The sequence below is a fragment of the Lactuca saligna genome, chromosome 4 (genome assembly GCF_052625555.1).
Source record: "Lactuca saligna cultivar CGN05327 chromosome 4, ASM5262555v1, whole genome shotgun sequence".
In the NCBI taxonomy this organism is placed as follows: domain Eukaryota; kingdom Viridiplantae; phylum Streptophyta; class Magnoliopsida; order Asterales; family Asteraceae; genus Lactuca; species Lactuca saligna.
Genome location: NC_136420.1, coordinates 289103241 through 289108240, shown reverse-complemented (window position 1 = coordinate 289108240; position 5000 = coordinate 289103241).

Sequence of the window (5000 nt, the reverse complement as noted above, 5' to 3'; positions counted from 1 at the left end):
TTTCGGTACAACTCCGCTTGCTGCAAAGCCTTTATTTATCGTCCAAACACTCCAGATCTGCACTTCCCTTTACTCCATAGGGCCGAAGCCTTATTAAGTTAAGAATTAAGAAGGGCTTTTTTTTATAGAGAGAGAGTCAGGGGCGATCTATATTGCTTACCACAGCTCTATTCCCGACTTGAAATCCATAACAGACTTTAAGAGAGGATGAACATTCCCGTTCTATAGGTAGCACTGCCCCTATTAGATTAGAGAAGGGTGAGGGCCCACTTCCTTCTGATCTGCTAGCACTGTGAATTACCTTAGACCCCACAATATGCACCACTTGTTCAATATCGACGATTGAATATAAATAGGCTATTATTAGTTCGAGTAAGCCGCTATGGTGAAATCGGTAGACACGCTGCTCTTAGGAAGCAGTGCTAGAGCATCTCGGTTCGAGTCCGAGTAGCGGCATGACATATTCTAAAAGATATCCAATAGATCCTATAATAAAAATAAATTAAATTCCCGATTTCTAATTCTTAATTAATATTAATTTAGGGGATTCCCTCCCTTTTTTTTTTTTTTTTTCATTTTTATGATATTTTCAACTTTAGAGCATATATTCACTCATATTTCCTTTTCGATTGTTTCAATTGTAATTATAATTCATTTGATAACCTTATTGGGCAATGAAATCATAAAACCATATGATTCGTCAGAAAAGGGGATGATAGTTACTTTTTTATGTCTAACAGGATTATTAATCACTCGTTGGATTTATTCGGGCCATTTCCCACTAAGTGATTTATATGAATCATTAATTTTTCTTTCATGGAGTTTCTCCCTTATTCATATAGTCCCTTATTTCAAAATAAGAAAAAATTATTTAACCGAAATAACTGCCTCAAGTACTATTTTTACCCAGGGCTTTGCTACTTCGGGTCTTTTAACTGAAATACGTAAACAGATATTTCATTAAGAAAGAGACGATTCGCCGAGGAACTCTAACTAGATCTAGCGAGTGTCTCCGTCAGATACACTCTTCGTGGTTAAACAATAGAATTGAGAAAATATCGTTATAATGAATGAGGAGCGTCGTCAATTGGTCAATTCATTTTTTTGAGAGTTTGCTGCTTCAGAGAATCGAGATTGAGTTGGTGTTAAGTAAGGTACAAGATTGAAAAGAATGCTTTTGCATTCCAAGTGCAGAATCCCGTACATTTCTTGGTTAACAGCCAAGCTACCCTCATTAAGTAAGACTGTTGGTCTTGCTAAAGAGAAGCTTAAGCTACCTAAACAAAGATAGGGGAGCGCGGCACGACTATTTTATTATTTTCGGATGCAACCGGAACAAGATTTTTTGATTCTCTACGGGCAACCAAGCCCGAGTGAGCTTTCTTTTATGCTATCCCAAGAGACTGATATGGACTTCTTGGGATCCGCAGATTCTTCATTAGATAGTCTATCAAGTACTGAGTCAGAGGCGCAAAGCGCTCCACCATTTCCGGAAATCCTGGAAAGCATAAGTCATACATTAAACCAATTACTAAATGAAACCGGCCTCATATGAGAATGGAAAATTGGAGCATTTTCTGCATCGGTGGATGAAGAATCGCGAACATAAGAATTTCTGGTTGACCATGTTCCCAGAAAAAAGATACTTTCAAGAAACGACGAACACGACTGAAGTGGCTATACATACAAATCCATTTACGGATCTATATGCTCCGATTGGAACTTCCAGTTCCAGAACAGGTGGCTGGTATACTACCATAATGAAACTGCCTTTTATTTTTTTTATTCGGATCGGATTTATGTTGGCTTCGTTGGGAGGATCGCGTAGTTTGTTACGTCAGCTCAAAAAGGATAAGTTGCCTTGGAATCGAGAAAGTTACGTGGAGTTCATAATTGCATAAAAGGAGTCAAAGTAAAGTAGTGGCTGCGGCGCGTTGAGGCACTTCTTCGACGGTTCCCGTACGCCCGGCCTGCCGGCCCGCTCTGAAGAATTCATGGGTCGGCAGGCGGGCGAGACAGAATGGGCGGGCACTACTAACCAAGCCAAGCCCAGTTCCCGCCGATAGGCGCAGGTAGCTTGCTTCCAAGCCTTGCCTTATATGATAGTTGTGGCCATGGCCCGAAGGAGCCTTAAGCACTTGTACAATGCTTCAAGTCAAGGCTCCCCCCCACTCGTTGCCCAGAGCCTTTACAGGAAGACACCCGGGACCAGATAATGGTTGAGAGGCGATACTAGTTTTTATAAGGTTCCAAATCAATCAAGTTATGTGTATATGACCACGAGTGGCGTGAAAAGGCAGGCGGTGGACTCTTTTATTAGGGAAGGGAAGAAGGGGCCTAAGCACGGCAGATGCCGTACACTTGAGTGGAAAAGGAATTCGACGATTTAGCCCATCGACTACATCTATCGCTGAACCAACTTCCGAATCATCTACCGAATCGCATAATCAACCGGATCCACCTAAACCTAATAAATTTCCTCTAGACAGAATGAGGCTCTCGTTGAGAGATCCATTAGTGATTGGCCCACCCCTCCTGGCAAAGAAAGAAAGGCAGGTTCAGGCGATTGATCAAAAAAAGATTTCCTTCCCTTTCTTTATGACAGTGCAATTGAATGCAGCGGTGCAGGGCCTCTAAGATTATGAATAAGCTATTCATTTTCCGTCCTATTGAATAAATTCGGCATGATGGTAGTAGAGTAGTCGATCTGATCTCGCGCGCGGGCGGATAGAAATGCCTATAGATGAGGTAGGCGAGGCTAGCTTGCCGGCAAAAGGCGATTGTCTTTTGTTTGATGAGAACGAGAAGGGCAATTGACTGCAGGCCTCTTGGGTGGGGGCAACTGGAGGAAGACAGCACGGGGCAAAGCAAAGGGCAGAGCTTCGAGTGACTTTTTTCTTTGCTCTTCGACAGCCCGTCACTCGAAGCTCCTCTGTCGCGCCCTAGCCGAGCGGTCATCGCCTGCACAAGCAAGCAGATTAGCTCCATCATTCCATTATTGTGCCGGCAGGCCTGGGCGAGCGAGGTAGGCTTAGATTAGAGGGAGGGGGACTGCGAACGTCCCATGAAGGGGGAACCATGCATTCCTCTCGGGCTGGGCTCTCGCGTGTCCGGGGTCCGATCAGATCAACCAGCGACCGGTTTACGGAACAAGGAGTTAAGCAAGGGCCAGGAGATTGATGAAAGAAACTGGCCGAAGTCAGTGTTGTGTTCAACTCCGCGGTTGGAAGGATTGCTTTCTGCCGTCTGTCTTTTCCTTCTCTCTCTTCTCTTAGCAAAGTAGGCTCAAGTCAAACTTTTGGCTTGCTACAAGCTGGGCTCAGGGACTGCAGTCAGCCGCTTCCCCTGTAGTCGTCAGCTCGTTTTTGACAGATCCGATCGGGTGTTCATAATCTGGAGTAAAAGGATTCGAACCTTTGCATGCCGGTACCAAAAACCGATGCCTTACCACTTGGCTATACTCCATACGGCCTGTTTTGGACGGTAGAACGGGGAGAGGGGGAAGGGGGAAGCAGGGCTCGAAGAACGAGCCGAGCCGTGCAAGGACGCGGGGATATAGCAAGTAAGCAGAAAGGTTCTTTAGGACCGACTACAACAAGCTCACGACTCTAATAGAAAGAAAGGGTAAGCTCTCTGCTCTATTTGCTTGCAATGCTATGCCTATCAAAGTAGGCGAACGCTTCTGTAACCTTAGACTCGTTACGCTGTTCGACTGAACTCGTTGGCTCCACGTCCACCGAAAGTAGGTAACCTTCGTCACCGTTGGTTCCCGTAACCAAACCTTTCTTATCTTTTTTTTATTATGTCTTTCTTTCTGAAGGGCTTGCGATTCATTACACCAAAGGCTTTCAGTGAACTATTGAAGCTATCGAGAGAGTACCAAATGCTGACGGTAACGAAGGGGCCGTATCCACAAAATGGAAGGTTTTCGTAGTCCCCAGGGAAGATGGCTTTAGCTGGGTCTTGCAGACGGGAAGACTTCCTTATTCATTATAAATATCCCACGTCTTGCTTTACGCGATTGCTTGCTATTCGGTAGACGAATTGTTACCTACGCTTTTCTTTGTCTTACGACTTGACTGTGTTTAGCAACTCATCTCATTAATAAGCATTTTGTGAAACTAAATAGACTTCTGAACCGGAAGACTAAGCGAATTCTCCTTACTATTGTTTGACTACAGCCACTTCTACACCTTCATTTAGCAAATCCGATCTTTATTCGTTCTTCTTCTATTTCATTATTAGAATTTAATTATTTCATGATGCTTCAATCCATTTTTTATATAAAGTAACTACGACCAGCTACTGCTACCCCAATCTACGATACCTTCTCATCTCCTTCGATTGGTTCCGTGTGGGGCATCCTGCTGAGAGACATTAGCTAATATAGCCTGCCCCTTTTTGCGTAATACCTCTTTCTTGGTATGTGGTCTCCTGCCATTTTTCTAGCACAGTAGTTGCATAAGCAGTCATGTTCAGGGGACGGAGTTCAAGGCGAGTAGTCTCTGGAAGTAGGTTCATCCCCCCCTCTTGGTTGGCGATGGCCAGGTCTTTTGGTATAAATGACTTGCGATAGTGAGTAATGAAATCAATGAAGTCTGCTTGAAGGGGCGTGAAAAGGCTGTGGAGACTAGAAGAGTGCCCTGCCGCACCTACTAAGCCATTAAGTCTGCTTGAAGGGGCTGCTTTGGCAGTCGAGTTTTTTCTTACATCCAGTGCTACATCTAGAGGTCCAGTCCCCTAGGTCATTTGATATCTCTAGTCTGAGTTCCGTTCAACAAGCCAGTTCTGTTAGATCGCTTACAGTCCCCGTAGTGTCCAGTAGCTGTCTCTTTTTCTTACCTTAACCTTAGGCAAGCGAAAGACAGAGGCTTGAAATCAAAGTTAAGATATCTCCATCCGGTGGGAGTTGCTATCCATATAGTTCCATGGCAGTTCTACTTGCAGCCATTGATAGTTCTCTTGCATCCGCTTTCAATCCAGCAGAGTAAGGGGCAAAA